The following is a 5,903-nucleotide window of genomic DNA, read 5'->3' on the forward strand; positions in this document are numbered from 1 at the left end:
ACCTAGCACAGTGACAGGTACTATGATTGTGTTTGATAGAGATGCACATGCTTTGATAGATTCGGGTTTTGATAGATCATACGTTAGCATATCATTTGCATCATTATCATATAGGAACCTGTCACCATTAGAGGAAGAGATTGTAGTGCATACTCCTCTAGACGAGCTGTTAGTAAGAAATACGTATTATAGAGACTGTGGTATTAAAGTTAGGGAAGAAGAATTTATGGGTAATTTAATCTTTTTGGAGATTCGGGACTTTGATTTGATCTTGGGTATGGATTGGTTGTCCACTCATAGAGCAAAGGTGGATTGTTGTAAGAAAGAAGTGATTCTCCAGAGTTCAGAGGGGCAGAAGTGGTATTTACGGGGGAGCGTCGAGTATTATTGTTTTGTGTAATCTCGGCCCTCAAAGCTTTGAAATTGGTGTAAAAGGGATATCCGACATACTTGGCTCACGTGATTGATATCTCGAGGGAGGAACCTAAGTTCGAGAATGTCCCCGTAGTAAGTGAGTTCCTTGATGTATTTTCTAATAAATTACCGGGACTTCCTCCCGATCATGAGTTTGAATTCACCATTGACTTAATTTCGGGTATTGCCCCAATCTCTATTCCTCCATATAGAATGGCTCCGGTAGAGTTGAAGGAGTTGAAAGTACAATTGCAAGAGTTAGTGGACAAGGGTTTTATACGCCCTTGTACATCTCCGTGGGGAGCACCGATTTTATTTGTGAAAAAGAAAGACAGCACACTTCGGTTATGTATAGATTACCGATAGCTTAACAAAATGATCATTAAGAACAAGTATCCGTTGTCGAGAATTGATGATCTTTTCGATCAATTACAAGGAGCTACAGTGTTTTCTAAGGTTGATCTAAGGTCTGGGTATCATCAATTGAGGATTAAAGAACAGGATGTACTCAAGACAACGTTCAAAACTCGGTACGGTCATTATGAGTTCTTGGTCATGCCTTTCAGGTTAACTAACTCACCGACAGCTTTTATGGATCTCATGAATAGGGTGTTCCACCCTTACTTGGACAAGTTTGTTATTGTGTTCATTGATGATATCCTGGTTGACTCGAGAGATAATGATGAGCACGCTACCCACTTGCGTATAGTATTACAGACTTTGCGGGAAAGACAGTTGTATGCAAAGTTTTTGAAGTGTGAGTTTTAGTTACAAGAAGTGGTATTCTTGGGACACGCAGTATCGGGAGCTGGAATATATGTTGATCCCAAGAAGATAAAGGCAATTTTACAATGGGAGCAACCTAAGACAGTGACGGAGATTCGTAGTTTCCTCCGATTAGTCGGTTATTATCGGAGGTTTATTCAGGGGTTTTCCTTAATAGCAGCTCCTTTGACCCGTCTAACTCGTAAGGGAGTTAAGTTTGAGTGGGATGATGTTTGTGAGAATCAATTTCAGGAGCTAAAGAACCGGTTAACCTCCGCTCCCGTTTTAACACTTCCTGTTAATGGTAAGGGATTTGTAGTGTATAGTGATGCCTCAAAGTTGGGGTTGGGGTGCGTATTGATGCAGGATGAAAAAATTGTGGCTTATGCTTCTAGACAGCTAAAGAGGCATGAAGCAAATTACCCTACCCATGATTTAGAGTTAGCAGCAGTGGTGTTTGCTTTAAAAATCTGGAGGCATTACTTGTATGGTGAGCATTGTCGGATATTTACAGATCACAAGAGTTTAAAACATTTGCTCACCCAGAAAGAGCTTAATTTGAGGCAAAAGCGATGGTTGGAGTTGATAAAAGATTATGACTTGGTGATAGACTATCATCCGGGAAAGGCGAACGTTGTAGCTGATGCCTTAAGTCGTAAGTCTTCATCGTCTTTAGTAGCACTTCAGAGTTATTATTTTCTAGCATTATTAGAGATGAAATCTCTTAGGGTCCAGTTGAGAAATGGTGAGGATGGATCCTTATTGGCTAGCTTCATTGTGCGACCTTCGTTACTTAATCAGATCAAGGACATTCAGAGTTCTGATGATGAGTTTAGAAAAGAAATTCAAAAATTGACCGATGGGGGAGTTAGTGAGTTCAGACTCAAAGAGGATAACGTCTTGATGTTTAGAGACCGAGTTTGTGTTCTTGAGGGAAACCAGTTGAGACAGGCAATCATGGAAGAAGCCCATTCATCTGCCTATGCATTACATCCCGAAAGCACCAAGATGTATAGGACTATCAAAGAGAATTATTGGTGGCCGGGTATGAAACGAGACGTAGCAGAATTTGTAGCAAAGTGTCTCGTATGTCAGCAAGTTAAGGCGGAGCATCAGAGGCTAGTAGGTACACTTCAGTCTTTACCTGTTCCTAAGTGAAAATGGGAGCATGTAACTATGGATTTTGTTTTGGGACTACTGCAGACACAGAGGGGAAAGGATGCGATTTGGGTGATCGTAGATCGGTTGACTAAGTCCGCTCACTTTTTAGCAGTCCATAGTACATACTCTATTAAGAAGCTGGCTCAACTCTATATAGATGAGATTGTGAGGCTACATGGAGCTCCCGTTTCTATAGTGTCAGACCGAGATCCTAGATTCACTTCTCGATTCTGGCCGAAATTTCAATAAGCTCTTGAAACTAAATTAAAATTTAGCACTGTTTTTCACCCACAGAAGGATGGTCAGTCAGAGAGGACTATCCAGACTATGGAGGATATGTTGAGGGCTTGTGTCATGGATTTTCTTAGGAGTTGGGATAGACACTTGCTGTTAGTGGAATTTGCTTACAACAACAGCTTCCAGTCTAGCATTGGTATGGCACCGTACGAAGCTTTATATGGAAGGAAATGTTGTACTCCACTTTGTTGGGATGAAATGGGTGAAAGAAAGTTAGTTAGTGTGGAATTGATCGATTTAACTAATGACAAGATCAAGGTTATACGAGAGAGGCTAAAGGTAGCCCAGGATAGGTAGAAGAGCTATGCAAATAAACGGAGAAAAGACTTGGAGTTTGAGGTCGATGATAGAGTTTTTCTTAAGGTGTCTCCTTGGAAAGGTAATAATTTGAATGCTTTGTGGTATTAAGTTTTATTTGATTATATTATTATGGTAAATTATGATATCTTGTTGGATAATGAAAGGTGTGATTCGATTTGCGAAGTGGGGAAAGCTTAACCCGAGGTATATTGGACCATTCCAAATAATTGAGAGAATTAGACCAGTGGCTTATTGGTTAAAATTACCTCCGGAGTTAGATCGGATCCACAACGTTTTTCATGTCTCCATGCTTAAGAAATATGTACCAGATACCTCTCACATCCTCGAAGCACCTCCGATCGAGTTGCATGACGATTTGAAGTTTGAGGTGCAACCTGTGAGTATCTTGGATCGAAAGGATCGAGTACTGAAGAACAAGAGTATTTCAATGGTCAAAGTGTTGTGAAAAAGTGCTCGAATGGAGGAAATGACATGGGAAGTAGAGCATCAGATGAGAAACCAATACCCGTATCTATTTGTCGAATCTGGTAAATGAAATTTTGAGGTCAAAATTTTATTTTAAGGGGGGTAAAATTATAAAACCCAACCCTATAAACACATGTCATGACATACATGCACTGAGTAGCATGTTATTATGAATTGATAAAATTAGTTCACATATTGAGCAGTGAGAGGAAGTTGACATTACGTGGAGAAAGGTATAATATTTTTTTATTTTATTTTAAACCATGTGGAGAAATGGTTATTCTTCATGTTTAGGGTTTAGGTTTTTAAGCATAAACCTATACATATTGCTTGTTCATATTGATATTCTTGTTGTTTCAAATTGTTGAATATAAACATGAAGGTGGTATTGTTGGTGTTGTTGGGGTGGAAAGGTGACAAGGCATGCGTGACTGGTTGATATGTATGCATTATGACCATTTGATAGGAATATGGTTGAGGGTTTAGATATTGCACGACTGAGGGCTTGCTTACGTGGTTGGCACCTTATGCGTGACTAGATTTTGGCATGGGTTCACTTAGGGTTTGCTTGATTGAATTAAGGTTTAACATTACGTGATTGGTTGATATGTGACTGCGTGACATATTGATAGGTCATTGCGTGATAGCATGGCTGGATTTTGGCATGGGGTTAGGGTGTCCATGATTGCAATAATGTTTAACATTTCATGACTGGTTGATAGGTCATTGCGTTACCTATTGATAATTCATAGCATTGTGTGACTTGTCTATAGATCATTGCGTGATTTAATGTTAGTAATTGTGTGACTAATTGATAATTCATAACAACATGAACTTTACGTGTATGGCATTGCATGACCAACATTGTGTTCATTCTGTGTTATTTTGGGTGAACTGTAATGCTTTAATATGTATTTGTTGATTTACTTAATAATCCATGCTCGACACTTGCATTAATTATTCTATTTCAGGTTGTCTAAAAACAGTTAAAATTATTGTCAGGGTTATTTTTTGAGAGAGCTTCTGAAGAGGGCTATTTCTCAGAAATTCCTCGTGTTTTTTTGTTAATCTACGATGATGGTATTAACATGACTAAAATGGGAATGTATCTGTTTTATGTTGCAGATGGCCAGCACAGGAACAGAGCATGATAATGTAGAGTCTTTGCTTTGTGTGCCAAGGCACCGGTGGGGGTTCAATGCTATCATTAACATCCACTGTAAGTGGTCGCATCTGCACATGATACGTGAGATGCTGTGTAAAGTAAACAAGTTGGAAAACTTGAAGAGAACATGATTCGAGCATAAGATGGACCTCGAATCAGAAAAGAGTTTATTCTGTGCTAGTCTCGTGCACAACTTAATGCTGCGTAGAATCAACGAACCTAACGCCATCGAGGATGAGCTATGGTTTGCAATAAGGAGAACGAAGGCCCGATTTTTGAAGAGGGAGTTCTGTCTGGTGACAAGATTGAAGTTTGGTGCCCTATCAACCCTTATTGTCAATCCGTACGAGGCCCTCCCTGGAGGAATTCACCTACAATATTGGGGACCAGGGAACGAGGTGAAGATACAACACATTTTAGAGATGTTTAAGGGAGGGCAGTTTCAACAGGAGGGAGACACTACCAAGATGGCCCTCGTCTTGATGGCGACCAATGTTTTATTCTGTCAAGACTACAGACGATCAGTGGTTCCATGGTTGTTGTCGCTGGTTGAGAACATCGACGAGTGGAATGCGTTCCTATAGGGCACATACGTTTGGAGTCTAACCATCGATTACTTGATGAGGGGTTTCAAACCTTATACAGTAAGCGTACTAGAGAAGAAACGTTACCACTTCTACGGATTTATATGGGCGTTTCAAGTAGTCTACCATACCCTAATGTTTATCATTATCATTATTCTTTTCTCATAAGAATTTATGAGGTGAGTAAAAACTGTTTCACAATTGATGTACAGTTTTGGGCGTTGGAAGCAATTCTTAAAATCAAAAGCTTGTTTAGAAGGCAACGCCAATCCGGACAGCTTTGGCCAAGAATGCTAAAATGGCATTGTGACGAGAGGCCTACAAGCTTCCACGCCAATATTGCAAGTTTGAAGAGAGAGGGCAAGGTGAGTAAAGAAACCATATTTTGTTATTTATTTAAATTTTATTTTATTGTCATAAGGTAGTGAGGGTTATACCTAATGGCAATGTATGTTTTGGTGCAGTTGTGTGTAGTGAGGATGTTAGAGCCAACTGTGGAGGAAATGTTGATCGCATATTAGGCAAACATTGAGGTTAATAGCTCCGAGGGGCAGCAATACGTTCCATTATGGAAGTTGGAGGGTCAGTCAGAATTCGATCCCAAGCAAAGGAGGAAGATAATGGAGCGCAAAGGGAAAGGTACGATAAGACGAGCCGTTAAGCGAAGACGCACTATGGACGCGGAGGTCCATTCCTAGTTCTCTACTGTTGAGGTTGCTAGTGCTGCTGAG

Source organism: Theobroma cacao, chromosome 1, assembly GCF_053813885.1.
Source record: "Theobroma cacao isolate CCN51 chromosome 1, ASM5381388v1, whole genome shotgun sequence".
NCBI lineage: Eukaryota > Viridiplantae > Streptophyta > Magnoliopsida > Malvales > Malvaceae > Theobroma > Theobroma cacao.